At 43.0% G+C, this 16424-nt stretch overlaps 1 protein-coding gene across 1 annotated transcript in view; it reads left to right on the top strand.

The window, feature by feature from the left end:
• The first annotated feature begins 6474 nt into the window (after positions 1–6474).
• LOC117523661 (pituitary homeobox 3) overlaps positions 6475–16424 on the top strand; it is a 98300-nt gene continuing 88350 nt past the window's right edge. Inside the window, exon 1 of the mRNA XM_034185239.1 lies at positions 6475–6642. The gene's annotated coding sequence lies outside the window, so the exon portion shown is untranslated. The remainder of the gene's footprint in view (positions 6643–16424) is intronic.

Here is a 16424-nt window from a genome sequence, read left to right as displayed (position 1 = left end):
ACGCAGAGCACGGTTCAAAAGATAACAGAATTTAATAATCATAATGAGTGCAGTGAGGTGTCTGGTGAGGTGAAAACACGGCGCGCTCTCAGCAGCGCAAACGGTCCGGAGCCACAGCAGTTCGGACCCAGGGACCCCGCCGACACCCCCCAGGTGGCCGCGACAAACCGAGTCTGTGAAGAAAGAAAACATGAGGTGAGTCCAACACTCTCCACCCAGAGAGACACAGCTCAAAAGGTGCTCACAATCAGCAAACATTTCCTGGCTTAAATATATCTCAGCTTCTCACCCTGCAGGCACAGAACAACTCAGTTCAAATCTCCACTGCAGCAGAAGCTGATTAGACAATTAGCATAACGTGACAGCTCAATACAACAAGGTGTGAGGGACACCAAATCCACTGTCATTACTTCATAAAAGTCACCAAAACCAAATTACCTCAGGAAGTGTGCTGAAGAGCGTGAGACCTCACACAATCCTCCTTCACAGACTGTGGCGTCAAACCTGGAGCGGTCTCTGCATCCGTAATGGTGAGATTGTTCTCATGACGTCGATCTCACATGTCTGCTCACAAGGTCGAGTCTCTGGCAATCACACACTGTGCAGTCAAGGTTTAAATGCAGCAATCTCTGATCAAGACAGAATACACCACAGCTGTGAGTCCTGATGACCTGCACGTGAAAACAAGCCTCAGGTGTTCAGGGTGAGGTCCTAATGCTCAGCCACTCAGTCCTGAATGCATACCACCTGGTGGGAGAAACAGAAAACAAAAACAAAGCCAGCCAAACACCCCAGCCCACAACAACCATGATTTAGTCATAGTATTTTTATACAAAGCCAAGGCCAAGTCTTTGCCACCACATCGTCCATATGACTGTGCTATTGACCTACTGCCTGGAGCCACGCCCTCTACAGGCATTATATTCTCTCTATGGGCCAGAACAACAAGCCATGGACGTGTACATCAAGGAGTCACTCACTGCAGGATTGATTCAACCATCTTTATCACTTGCCAGTGCAGGATTCTTCTTCATAGAGAAGAAGGATAAGACATTACACCCCTGCATCAATTATAGTAGACTAAATGACATTACTGCAAAAACAGATACCCTCTCCTGTTGCTTGCTTCAGCCTTCACTCCCCTAGAGGGAGCCAAAGTGTTCACCAAACTTGACCTTCAAAATGCATACTGTTTAGGCAGGATATGGGAGGGGAATTAATGGACATTATGAATATTTAGTTATGCCTTTTGGACTCACAAATGCACCTGCCACCTTTCAGAATTTGATTAACTACGCAACCAACAGGCGTGGAAAAACTCATGCATGCGCAGGAGGGTTCAAGCTTGTCTGACGCAATCACACGTGATTCAAATCCATATGGTTTTTGAAAAAAATAATAAGGTCGGATACTTTTCTAATAGACATCGTATATGTTTTGGCCCCAGTCTGGCACAGTCATGTTTTGTCCCCTGTTGTGTTTATCTGTTCATTATATTTTAGTCATTTGTCAAGTCTCAGCATAGTTTGGTTCTGAGTTTCTCGTTCCTCTGTGTAATACTTTTGTCACTGGTTTTATTTTCTGTTTATCAGTTATTGTTCATGCAGCCGGTCTGCTCTGTGTAAGCCTGATCCTGTCAGATCTCGTCATACAGCTGTGCAAGGTGTAGCAACTTACTCCTTCATCCTGTTGTTGTTTGCTGTGTGTGTGTGTGTGTGTGTGTGTGTGTGTGTGTGTGTGTGTGTGTGTGTGTGTGTGTGTGTGTGTGTGTGTGTGTGTGCGCATGCGCGCATATACGTACAGTCTCCCCCCACCACATGAGATCACGTCGGTGTTTGCTCATGGACAGTGCGCAAGGTAATCAGCACGTAGACGCTTGTAGCACTGCTTCAGCAGCGTGGAACCCTCACGAGTCATGACGGCCAATCAAAATATCAAATCGGTTTGATTTTCATCCGACCATATGATTCCCGATCGGGAGGTGGTCGTGAGATGTTAAACGCAGCTCGTTACTCCATGTAGACTGCATGATGCAAGACTCACGATTAAGCTGAAACTTGACGCAATCCAAAAAATTCTCGCACGAGTGAAAAATCGGCTGAAAAAGGGCCAAAACTCGTACAGTGTAAGCCCAGCCTAAGCAGTGCAGGATCTGGTTAGTACTTGGATGGGAGACCTCTTCGGAACACCAGCGTCCGTGTCAGCCAGGGCATGCGGCATAAATACCAATGTGGATTTGGCTGTATCCACTGTGGCAACCCCGAACAATATGGGAGCAGCCAAATGGACAACAACAAATTACTTTCTTTTTTCTTGTCCACAGTCCAGCCTTAGTCTTTGCTCAGTTCTGCCTTGCTCTTTTTGACTGTTGTTCATTCAGCTGCTCCCGGTTTTTTGTTCGGGGTTGCCACAGCGGATACAGCCAGATCCACTGTGGATCTGGCTGTATAAACATTGTACTGTCATCTACTGGAACTTTTCGCTGGTTTTCACAGAACCAGGGAGTTTCACAGATGTTTTGGTTAGAGGAGCGGTAGCTCTGTATGGATTTTATAGGAGACGTTGGGGGATGGGGGGAAGCGAGCCAGCGCACCTATGGAACTCAGATGGTGAGGGTTGCGCACGGCGCTGCCATCTATTCACCTCACCAATGTATGCTCTCTGTTGAACATGATGGATGAATTGCTGCTCCTGAACAGGAGTAACTCAAACTTTGGCATATCCACCACACTGTGTTTCACTGAAATCTGCCTCAGTGAACATATCCCCGACAGTGCTCTGCATCTTCCCGGCTTCCAACTGCTGTGTGTGGAACATGTAATGGGGTCTCTGGGAAGACAACAGGAGGTGAAACATGCTATTGTATAAACAAAGTTTGGTGTACAGATGTCATAATATTGATGAGGATGTGCAGCCCTCAGCTGGATACTTTTTTCATAAACTGTTTCCCGTTCTATTCACCGTGGGAATTCTCCTCATTTGTGCTGGTCGGTATTTACATCCCACCTCAGGCATGTGTAATGGAGGTGCAGCAGCAGCTCGCTGACGAGATCACCTTCTACACATACAGCAACAACAAACTTTGGTTTACTGGGAAACTGAGGCAGCTCTGCCAGGCCAGGGAGGAGGCCTACAGAAATGGTGACAGGCTCCTGTACAAGAAAGCCAGAAACACATGGACAAAGGAGATCAGAGTAGCAAAGAGGAGCTACTCTGATAGGCTGACAAAAAAACAGTTCTCAGCCAGTGTGGAGAGGTCTTCAGCATGCCACCAACTACAGGAGTCCATCGCCCAACCTGTGGAGAACCTGCAACTGGCTGAGGAGTTGAACCTCACACATCCCTCACACACCCCAACAACAATGGAATGGACTACTTGCCCCCCTGGACACTTCTTCCCCCCCTCCCCTCTGCAACACCACCTGTTGGGAAAGTGAAGTACACGGACCCACGACAGGGGGCGTAAATGAACGGCCAGTAGGAAGTCAGAATAAATAACAATTTGTTCTGCAAATGTGCACAACAACCAAATATGCTTTTAGTCTGTCAATCAATCTACACAAAAGGTGATGCGTGGGCAGGCCCGAGGGTAGGAGACGCCTATCCAGAGAAGAGCTGGGACCCACGAGGTTCCACCGCCAACGGAGACCTGCAAACACCGGAGCCGCCAAGTCCTGAGTCCCCAGGTGGCCACTGCTTCCAGCTGTCAGATCCGGTACTGCTGGCAGGAACAGACACAGGTTAAGGATGGGTGTGTGTACACCCAGCAAACAGTCAGCAAAAGTACAGTTCCTTCCTGAGGGAAAAATCCACCACTCCCAGAAAACAGGAACACTGAAAACGTGCTGTACCAATGGTAACACTCTGAGATAAAGAAAGTGAGGAGTGGAAACGCCAGCTCCTCCAAACTTACAAAAACCCAGCTCCAAGCTGCAAGTATTCCAGAGGTTACGACTGCAAAGGTCAGTAGCAATAAATGTGTGAACGGCACAAAGTGGCTGAGTAGGTTTACCTGACGGGTAAGCTGATAACTCGGCAGAGTTGTGATGTCTCTCCCAGGCTTTTATGGATGAGGTGGTGATGGGATGATTTCTGACAGCTGTCAGCTCCGGCCTCCTGGTGCTCCTGTGTGGCGACTGCGCCCTCTGGTGCCTGAAGCCTGACGTCAGGCAGGGCGCCCTCTGGTGTTGCGCCAGCAGTACCTCCTTTTCGGGCGGCCCACACAACACCACCAACACTAACGATCTGTGAAGAGGATGTGTGTAAGCAGCTGCACAGACAAAAGATCAAGAAGGCTCCAGGACCTGACAGTGTCTTACCCTCATGTCTGAGTGCATGTGCTAATCAGCTGGCCCCATCTTCACCCCAGATTTTCAACAGATCTCTGTAGCTGTGCGAGGTTCTTTCCTGCTTCAAATACTCCATTATTATCCCAGTCCCACAGAAATGCTCCAGAACAGGACTAGATGACTACAGGCCTGTTGCCCTGACATCTGTAGTCATGAAGTCTTTTGAAAGGCTGGTGTTAAGGCACCTGAAGGACATCACAGGACTCCACCAAAAGTTCTCCAACCTCTCTGTGCCAGCTCCCACCTGCCAGTGGATCTCCAACTTTCTGATGGACAGGACACAACAAGTGAGGCTGGGGAGCATCAATCCAGCACATGGACAATCAGCAGTGGCGCCCCTCAGGGGTGTGTGCTCTCCCCACTCCTCCCTCAATATGAACAACTGCACCTCAGGGAACCCCTCTGTTAAACTACTGAAGTTTGAGGACAACACCGCCATCATTGGACTCATCCAGGATGGTGATGAGGCTGCATACAGACAGGAAGTGGAACAGTTGGTCCTCTGATAAAGTCAGAACAAACTAGAGCTGAACTCCCTCAAGTACCACCTTTGCTTTTCCCGCACACTTTAGTGTCTCTGTCAGCTCTCACAGCAGTGAATTGCAGCAGATCCATGTTAGCATCTGTTAGCCACGTCTCCGTAAGGATAAACAAGCTGCTCTCATGGTAAATCCGCTGGTTTTTCAGTGTGGACAGCTCATCGATCTTGTTCAAAGTCAGTGAGTTCACATTTCCCATGATCACAGAGGGAATCGATGGTTTGTAGCACCTCTCATTGTCTGCTAGCCTAGCCTTTAGCTTAGCCCCGGCCTTGCAGCCGGGGCTAAGCTAAAGCTTCCTGTTCAACTCTGCCGGAATGGGGTGTCGTCCCTTTGTTTTCAGACCCAGGAGTTCTTCTCTTGAATAAGTGAAAAAGCTGGCTCCTGGTAGCATTGAAAAGTTAAAAATATCCATGGGATATGTATAAAGCACACAATATCTTCATGAGCAGAAGGACAGGAAAAAATACCTCAGAAAGAGGTAAAACTGGAGAGGCAGCCATCTCCTACAGTGCCAGATATACACAGGAGCTTGATCCCTACACACAATCAGGTGCGTTCTTTATAATACTTATTTTATTGATTTATTAATTATCAATTGATTGATCTACTGTGATGACCGCTAATGGGAACAGTCGAAAGAAAAAGAAGATTAATTTTCAAAAACAAAAAACTCATAAGAAGGGTGTGAAATGCATGTTTTAGTATGTTTTCACAGATAAAATTTTTTCAGCTCGTCCCTCTCTAAGATGTTTTCAAGAGGAACAGAACAAAATAACACCTGAAACACTTCATGGCTTGGTATCCTCAATGAAAAAATTTCTATTGTTGTGAGAAGGAATGGCAACATTACAAAGTGACAAATGCTTCCTTTGTTGTTTTTTTTTTGTTGTTTGTTTGTTTGTTTGTTTTTTTAATTGCAATTTCCATGTGTCCCAACTTTTTCTGATTTGGGCTTTTATCTGCTGCTGGGTGCCTTTGGTGTGAGTTCATTCTGATTCACCACAAAAATCAACTTCCTGATATCTGAAATCTTGGAAGATCGAAGTAACCATGATAAGAAGAAGGTGACTGGTCAGGTTTGCATGTATTTAACTTTATGTATTGTAGTGGAAAGTTTTGAATGACATATCATAAAGTGCTAAATGTTAATGCCGCAGTGATGAATGAGTCCCGTGCAGCCGAACAGTTTGATCACAGAGCTTCACATTCTGATGCAATTTATTCTGGGAAAATAGTGAGAAAAAAAAACGAACCTCAGAATGTATCTCAGATTTTGATTGAATCCATATTTGATGATAATGTAAAAGTGTTTTTATTTTGAGTTTTGCAGATTAGAAAAATGCTATAAGGTTTTCACTGTGAAGGATTCTTCAAACAGGATCAACTGCAGAAACCTGAACAGATGAGACGTGTGTGCGCGTGCGTGCGTGCGTGAGAGAGAGAGAGAGAGAGAGAGAGAGAGAAGGGGCCGTCCTCTCCACAGTGGACTTGTCACGCACAATATTTAGCACCCCCCCCCCCCATCTCTCCCTCCCTCCGTGCGCGCGGATCGAGCCTGTGTTCCGCAGCCTGCGTGTGTGACAGTTCGCGGAGGAAGACGAGGGAAGCCGACTGACGCGTTTTCTGACTTTCTGACGCAGCGGAGAACTTTGTGTCCATGTCAGCGGCAGACCTGCAGCCAGGACGACCTTCAGCCGCAGCACGACCACTGACCTTTTCCACGGATTAATTTAACCAGACCGGGATTTGATGTAAGTACATTAAAAAGTCACTTTTTTTATCTATGTTATTCAGGTGGATCTCGTCTTTGGGTGTTTGATTTATGCGTAAAAGTTTTCAAAGCAAATCTGAGATGTTTCAGTTAAGCTTTTCATGATGCGCTTTTCAAAGAGGCGCTTAGACAATCAGAGGACATTTGCAGAGTTTGGCTGCAGATATTCAGTGTGACTATTTACAGGATGTTTGTGCACCAAAATCTGCCAAGTTCCGCTCTGCGTCCCCGTGCCGTCTGGGCCCGGTTCGGCTGGATTTGGGCCTCCCGGAGAAAACCCAGTGGACCAACAACTTTGAACAAGGCCTTTTGTGTTCGGACAGCAGCATTACGCACGGAGATGGTCTTCACTTTGGCAGAGGCGGACGCTGTGAAAATATTTGGGAAGTCCAGAATATTTGAGGATATGGAGGAAATGGCTCTGCGGCAGGTGGCCGCGGGACCACAAGAGACCAGCGAGCGCGAACCGGAGCCGCGTCCGACACGCACGCACGCACTCACGCGCCGCTTCGCCTTTGACATTGTACCGCCCCAAACAACAAAGAGCGCACCAAAAACACAAAATAAATGTTTCGTGCTTTATTGTACACAACCAGCTGCACGATCTTCAAGAAGAAATAACCATCATTTTTAAAAAGACCAATGCTCAAATTAAAAATGACAAATACTATAGTTTACTTTTTATTTTTGTTCACAAAGAAATTATGGTAAGGGGAAGGGAGTGGGTTAGAAATAGTAAAATAATAATAATAATAATAATAATAATAATAAACGCGTCACGAAAATGACAGTTCGTTCATATATATATATATATATATATATATATATATATATATATATATATATATATATATATATATATTGTGTTCAATTTACTTTAAATCGTCTGATTATGAAAATAAATAAATAAATACAAAGAAAACTTGGAGAATCATCGGGTTTGAAGTTTCCTTCAGAAGCCTTTTTTTTTTTTTTTTGCATCTGCTTCAGGTCAGGTCATATGGAAATACCATTTGTTTAATCACACTTTATGTTTGGCCTCTGGCTGCAATATTTTTGAATGATCGGAGGTCCGAAGGCCGCGGCTTGTTGCGCTGAGCACTGCTGTCTATTATTTCATTTCGTTCACTTTTTAGATCACTGGAACAAAATAATGTTGTTTACTTTGTGTAATTTTGCGTTCCACTTTAAACTACATAATTGGAAATATAATAAATATACAGCTGTATCATAATTACAATGGATTTTTAAAGATATTTTTCGTGCAATTTATAAGATTTTTAAATTTTTTAAAAAGTGAAATATTATTTATTTAAAATATTTTTTTTGCCTTTTAAAGTCAACGTAAATACATTTTTTTAACATGAGCTAAATTAAAGGAAAATACTGTGATGCAATCTTTCCATTGTATATAGATTAACCAAAGACAAGAGCTATTTAATGACCTGAATGAAAGTTATTGTCAAAGTCATTGGGCTTATATATATATATATATATATATATATATATATATATATATATATATATATATATATATATATATATATATATATATGTTGATTTCTGATATCCGAGCCATCATTTTGCGATTTTTTTTTTTTACATTTGTCTAATTTAGATTATGTTGTCGAAATTTGTTTTCACTTCTACAATAAAGAGCGCAGTTCATGTTTTATTCGAAGCGACATGATTTGTTTTTACTTTTGTTTGGTGGCACGTAAGACAAAAATATGGGCAACTGCGTTGGCTAAAAGTTAAATATAAATCAGCTAAACAGAACATTATCCAGCCTGAAATAGCAATTAAAAATGTTCAGTCACAAAGTTAAATGATAAAGCAAAATTCAATGTCAATAATGTAAGATACTATATGTGAAAAATTCTTTGAAAATGCAGTGTACTGATTCTTTTAGAAAAGTCCATTATATCAGCTTAAGTTGTTCTTACTGTCATAGATTATTGATGTCGCTGCACGTCATCCTCTTGATTAAATGTTATATATATATATATATATATATATATATATATATATATATATATATATATATATATATATATATATATATAGATCGGTAGCAGTAATAATAATAATAATAATAATAATAATGATGTGTTTGAGGGCGCTGGTGAGCGGGTTGAGGCTCTGCAGCTTCATATGTAAATGTCCGTTATAGGAGGGACAAATTAACATGGACAAACATTGAGCTGAAATTCCATCTGCAGCCTTTTCGAGGAGGCCCTTAATAAGTTCTCAGACAGCAAAGTGACACACATCTTAATCAACTCTTAATCCCGTGAATTAATTCTCGGCGCGTTTGTGAATAATTCCTGATTTAATGCTGCGGCTCGTGCGCGTGCGAGCAGACTGGCGCGCGCCCCGCCAGATGGGCCCGACAATCTCCGCAAAAATGAGAGGATTTTTGCTCTCATTTTTATTTATTATCCTTATCACCTGCTATATATTTTAATGAGCTCGGCATGCAAAGCGCCGCGCATGCAAACCGGAGGTCCGGGGCTCATTTGCGTGTGAACACGCGCAGTTTGAGCACACAGGCCTGCGCCCTTTAAAACAAATTAAAATAAAATATAATAAAATAAAACTCTTTATCACCGGATGGACAAACAAACACACGATCCGGTTAAAGGGAAAAAATGCAAATGATTTGTGTTTGTGAAAACGAGCACTCGCTCGAACCCACGGCCACTCTGCTGCCGGACACAGTGTAGCCCACTGCGACACAAAGTTTTTGCTTTACTGGATCGAATTTTTAGGTCAAATGGCACCAATAATTATGCGGTATTAAGTCTTTGGAACATCGGCGCTGTGAAGGGATGCGAACAGAAGCTGCAGAAACATCGTTGGTCCGTCGTGCGACAACGTTAAAACCAGTTTATTGAGCTTTAAAACTGTCCACAACGTAACATTAGTTTTTTTGTTATTTCTAAAACATGCATTTATGTTTTTATCTGCACTGGAAAGTGTTCCCCTTGGTGAAGTACCAAAACACTATTTATTTGATCAGTAAGTAAATGGATTTGAACATTTTAACACTGTACCAGAGGAGCCCAAAGACAATAACGGCACCCAGTGTTTTTTTTTTACTTGTTCTTTTAACTTTGGGGATTTACAAAAAGGCTGTCAGGAATGAACATCAAAATAAAATTAAATCAGTCTGTAAGACTTTCAGTGAGTCAACACACAGCAGAGTTCATTTCAAACTGCTGATTGACACAGTCCATGTCCAGCTCTCTCTCTCTCTCTCTCATTTTCATGTCAGTGGAGCATGACATGGGAAACATGTTTAGTGTCAAAGCAAGTGTATAGAGCAACAAATAAAAATAAAAATTAAGATGTACATACAGTTAACAATATTCTGCAGTAAATAAATGTGTTAACAGGAGATGTAGGATTGAAATAATAGTCAAAACTGTGCTTTCGGTGTAATAGTATGCTATCCTATAAAATGTGTTATATTTGTCAAGAGACACAGCAGTTTAACGTCCTGTTTTGGGTTGATGGTGGTTTATGTCCGTTGCTGCTGTGTTGCACATTGCTGTGTGTCACCCAGCAGGTACGGAGGTCTGATGATGTTGGTTGTGCTCTCAAAGTCTTTTTGGTTGGTTGTGATGTGCGGGAAGTTGTGTCTCTGATGTCAGGTGGTTAGGACGTGCAGCTCGGTGTCCACCTCATGTTGTGAGCAGCGGGTGCACAGTCTGTCTTCTCTGGGGACCTGGTCTGTCTGTGGTGGCCTTTCTCCACGGCGAGGCTCCTGGGTTTGAGGTCGGGATGTTTGGATCGTGTTGTTTTCTGCTTGTAATGCGTCTCTGCGGTGTCTCTGCAGCACTCGTCTCTCTTGAGCCTAAATACAACCTGATAAACTGAAGCTGCCCCACCACAGGTGCACACAATCTGTCTCTGTCTCTCTCTGTCACAGAGAAGGTTCTTACTTATTTATTAAAGCAGCCTGAACCAGTTCCACAGAGGACTGTTCCAGCTAAACAGTAAGTGACTAGTTTTTCCTGGGCAGGCTGGTGGGCCTCTAAACTTGGCCCAGGCCTCATGCTTAGATTTATTACCAGACAGCGGAGTCAAAATAAACATGGCCACCATCAGCGATCAAAAGCATTGCATCGGGGAAACAGGGTTGAGTGGTCGGTCTGACGGTCGGCTTCAGACCAGCTCAGCCTGCTTGTTAGCTCAGTGATAGCTTGTTAGCTATACTGAGCTCAAAGCCAGGGGGAGGACAGCTCTTGATTTTGGAAATATAATCATGTGGCGCCCCTGGTGTATGCGAGGGGAGGGGGCCACTGACACCTTGTTCTGGCGTGCATCACATCCCTGGATGCCAAGCCAGCCGGCCTCTCAGCAGCGCACCCACATCCATCCATCACAGCACCTAAACCCTCAGGACTGGCTCACGTTCATATTTCTGACCAAAATACTGAACTGAGCTCATACCAGACCAGGGGTAGGCACCCGCCAACAGCCAGCTGCTGCTCTGTCAGGCAAGTACTCGCAGTACTGCAGACTCTGTGCCTTTTGAGTTCCAAACAGTCCAATAACTCGAGCTCGTAAAGCGCAAACCTCCGCCAACACTAGTTTCCAATTCCACAAATTTTTACCTTGTAAAAACTGTTCAAGGTTGAAGTCCCATTAGAAGTGACTTTTTATAAGCTAAAATATAATACAAGATATAGATCAAAAGGGCTTTTCAATGTTAGGTAAAAAGAATAAAATATCCACTAAATCTGCAATACGGATCAGATTCAGAGATTCAAATCAAACTTTATCAGGTGATAGTGAGTGCCAGTCTGCACCTCACGTTCAAATATGAGAGTGATTGGGGCATGTTTGATTAAGATATAATGCAAAATATACATTAAATTGGGCTTTCAATGTTCAGTTTAAATGGCCACAAAATCTGTAATCTGGATCAGACATTTTGTCAGGTGATAAAGGATACCATCCTACATAACACTTTCAAATATGAATGACATTTGATCTTTTTTGGCAGAGTTATGAATTTTCCCTACTTTGCCCTTTGACCTATGATCTTGATGATTGAATCATTTCTTGCCTATCACCATACGAATATTCAGTAAAAATTTCATAACAATATATGAAAAATCGTGGACTCCAGGCTGCTCACAAACAGACAGACAAACGGCTGATAACAACCTCCTCCAGCTTCGTTGGCAGAGATAAAAAGGCTCAGTGAGGAGTTTGTACGTATATTCAGTGATATCTTCTTTTTGCTAGAGTTGCTTTTGTTTCAGTAAATGTTAAACTCAGTTTTGTCTTCTTTATGAAGAAATGAAAGACTTTGATGTTGTGTGAAAGATGCAGTCAATCCAATCAGAAATGACATTTATTACATTGTTATAAATAAATGCGCTGTTGCAGCTCTGCTGAACTGAAATGTCTCATTTCAAAGTAAGACAAAAGCATCGGGAAAAAAACAAGAAAACTCAGCACATTTACATTAGTACTGTCATTCTGGTTCAAAGAAAAGGGTTAATCAGAGTACTGCCCAAACACACACACACACACACACACACACACACACACACACACACACACACACACACACACACACACACACACACACACACACACACACACACACACACACACACACACACACACAATTATCTTCAACTGCTTATCTAAGATCAGGTCACGGGGGCGGAGCCTACACTCCCCAAACATTTAAACAATAGTTTTTGACAAAATAAACAATACAGTGTACAATTAGAATGCAAAAATCAAATGTCACACTGATGTTAGACATGAAAAAAAATCCATCAACTTCAAAGATAATCGGTGATAGTTTTTAATTTGAGTGAATTATTTAATGAAAGTCAGCAGATTTGTGCTCATTTTAGTTCTTAAATTAATTTAAGTGGCATCTTTTTAATGTTTTATAATAATACACATTTATTTAAAATGTTATAGAATAACAACTACATAATTCATGACAATTCCAGCTTATACCAGGCATGTGTACTGAGAAGAATAATGTAGTTTGTGACATATTGAACTAAATGTTCTATTTTTGCAGTCATGATGTTGATTTTTGTGTTTGATGAATTTCAGTTGTACTAAAAACCAAAATTATTAGCAAGTACAATTTTTATGAAGTCTGATATTTGGCACTTTTACAAAACCACACAAAGTGTATGTTTTCCAACCCAATCTCACACCAGTTGGTGACGGCTGTGTGATAAGTAAAGTTGGTTCGTGATACTGTCACACTTCTCATGATGGGGCACAAATTCATTTCATGACAGGGGCACCAAAAGTGGGGTGACATGGGGGGCCTGGGGGGTTATGGTTAGGGGATGGAGAGACTTACATTATGGTTAGAGTTAGGAGAAGGGGTAGGTTTAGGAATAGTAAAATAAAAAAGCAGCATCACAAAAATTTCACTCATTTCGTGGTGGGAGCATGAACCCCCCCCCGTGAGACTGGGCTGATTTTTTTCATGATCACTTGCTCATCTTCAACCACTTATATGTAATTGGGTCGCGGGGTCCAGACTTCCCTTTCCTGGGCCACATTGACCACCTCTAACTGGGGGATCATGAGGCGTTCCCAGGTGAGTGTGGCGATATAATGTCTCCACCTCGCCCTGGGTCTTCCCCGGGGTCTCCTCCCAGATGGATGTGCCTGGAACACCTCTCGACGGAGGTGCCCAGGAGGCATCCTTACCAGATACCTGAACTACCTCAGCTGGCTCCTTTCAATGCAAAGGAGCAGCGGTTGTACTCCGAGCTTCTCACGGATGACCGAACTTCTTACACTACCTCTAAGGGAGACACCAGCCACCCCCCTAAGGAAGCCCATTCCGGCCACTTGTACCCGCAATCTAGTTTTTTTTGTCATGACCCAACCCTCATGACCATAGGTGAGAGTAGGAATGAAGATTGACCAGTAGATTGAGAGCTTCACCTTTTGGCTCATGTTGGGAAAGTGTAGTGACACGGACCCACAACAGGGGGCGTAAATGAACGGACAATGGAAGGAGTCAAATTATAACACTTTACTGTTGTGAATGTCACAACCAAACACAGCAGATTCAGAATGTGCAACAGTCAATTAATAAAGGTGTCGTGTGGGCAGGCTCGACGATAGGAGACGCCCGTCTGGAAACGAACCGGAACCACACGATTTCCACCGCCACCTGAACCCGAGGAATACTGGAGCCGCCAAGTCCCGGAGTCCCCCAGGTGGCCACCTTCCCGGCGTGTCGGATCTGGTACTGCTGGCAGAAAGCAAAAGACAGTCAAAGGGTGGGTGTGTGAACACCCAGTAACAATGGTGGGAATGCCACCTCCACCTCTCACTCAACACGTTGCAGCGGTCTCAGATGAAAAGGAGCGCCGTCTTGCACAGCCTCCGCAAAAACGACCGGTTCTCCTGCAAACACTCACAATAACAGATTTATAAATCTCACAAAAAGGCTGAGAGTAATACCTCCAGATGAAGATGATATCTCAGCAGTTTGGTGGAGGTGTCTTCCTGCTTTTATACCAGATGTGATGATTAGTGACAGCTGTCACAGATGATGGGTGACAGCTGTCACCACGGCTTGTTCCTGAGGCGGCAGCGCCCTCTCGTGCCTGAAGCCCGCACTTCAGGCAGGGCGCCTTCTGGTGGTGGGCCAGCAGTACCTCCTCTTCAGCGGCCCACACAACAGCTCAGCTCCCTTTTCCTCACTACAGTACAGTAGAGTGAATGTAACACCGCCCCTGCTGCGCTGATTCTTCGGCCAATCTCACACTCCATCGTCCCCTCACTTGTGAACAAGACCCCGAGGTACTTGAACTCCTTCACTTGGGGCAAAACCACATTCCCTACCCGGAGTAGGCAATCCACCGGTTTCCTGCTGAGATCCACAGCCTCAGATTTAGAGGTGCTGATCCTCATCCACGCCACTTCACACTTAGCTGCAAACTGATCCAGCCTTTTTTCATGATGTAACATGTAAATGATATGTTTACATGTTTAGTATGTAAAGTGCAAAAGTTTCTATTTAATCTCCACGGCAGCGTTCTATGGAGATTTTTAAACACACTTTGAATAAAACCAGTCATATTAAACACCTTAAAATCTGCAGACAACTAAAGAGTCATAGCTGCCTTTATTGTTGATTACTCACAACAACAACAACAACAACAAGGCACATGGGAAATGCTGTTCTGAGTGAGAGGAAAACTGAGTGATCTGACCCACACGTCACTTCTGACCCTCAAATTCTTATCAGAGTGTGATGAGTCCAAACTAGTGCACAGAAGCAGCGGTCTCATCGCGGTAATCTCCACCTGGGAGACTCGACCTGATCATCAGGCGCTCCTTTTTTTCCCCATGATGCAGCCTTCGCCTCCAGAAGCCTCAGACTGCATCACAATATTCACCTTCCTGTCAATTAGTCTTCTCTGAAACGCTCCGATCATTCTTACAAACAGAAAGCAGATGCTCAGCTCCTCCAAAGGATGCAGCAAATATCCTTCATATCTGCAGTGCAATTATTAAAAAAAAATACTTTTCTTGTTTGTGTGGACAAGAAAAACATGTTGATAGTAAATATCACCTAGATTTCTCTTATATTAACTGTCAGATTTATTAGAGGGAAACTCTGACTTGTACATATATGTAGGTATGTGTGCATCTATCTATCTATCTATCTATCTATCTATCTATCTATCTATCTATCTATCTATCTATCTATCTATCTATCTATCTATCTATCTATCTATCTATCTGTCTGTCTGTCTGTCTGTCTGTCTGTCTGTCTATCTATCTATCTATCTATCTATCTATCTATCTATCTATCTATCTATCTATCTATCTATCTATCTATCTATCTATCTATCTATCTATCTATCTATCTATCTATCTATCTATCTATCTATCTATCTATCTATCTATCTATCTATCTATCTATCTATCTATCTATCTATCTATCTATCTATCTATCTATTTGTGTGTGTGTGTGTGTGTGCATGCATGTATATATGTATGTATGTAGTTCTTATTTTTAGAATATAAGGAGTGGGTATTATAAGCTTTGTTTCTGCCCTCATCCTTTTGGTCACATGGGTCACATGTGTGCCAAATAAATTCATTCATTCATTCACTTGTCATATATGCAGCAGATCCTTAGAGACAGTGAACCACATGTGCACAGTGCAGCAGGTCAGACCTTATTAATGATGTCCACTCACACTCCCTGTCTGTGCTCCGTTTTCAGCATCAGCCCACACTGCAATCATCAGAGATTTAAAGGGGTCACACAGCTCTGTGTGTGCAAATGTACAAACAGAGCTGTACTCTGTAAGACACACCCACCAAGTCTACCTGCACTCTGTAAGACACACCCACCAAGCCTACCTGCACTCTGTAAGACACACCCACCAAGCCTACTTGCACTCTATACGACACACCCATTCAACCTACCTGTACTCTGTAAGACACACCCACCAAGCCTACCTACACTCTGTAAGACACACCCACTAAGAGTAGCTGCACTCTATGAGACACGCCCACTGAGCCTATGCTCACTCTGTAAGACACGCCCTGTTAACCCCCAAATTGTGAATCAGCTGCAAATCCTGAATTATCTGCATACTGTTAATTGCAAAATGTGAATACTGAAAAAATATCTCTCAAAACGTGAACACGGGTCTCACAAAATGTAATTTCTAAAACATGAATATCATTTATGATACATATATATATATATATATATATATATATATA

Source organism: Thalassophryne amazonica, chromosome 13, assembly GCF_902500255.1.
Source record: "Thalassophryne amazonica chromosome 13, fThaAma1.1, whole genome shotgun sequence".
Lineage (NCBI taxonomy): Eukaryota > Metazoa > Chordata > Actinopteri > Batrachoidiformes > Batrachoididae > Thalassophryne > Thalassophryne amazonica.
This window is presented reverse-complemented; position numbering and strand designations above follow the sequence as displayed.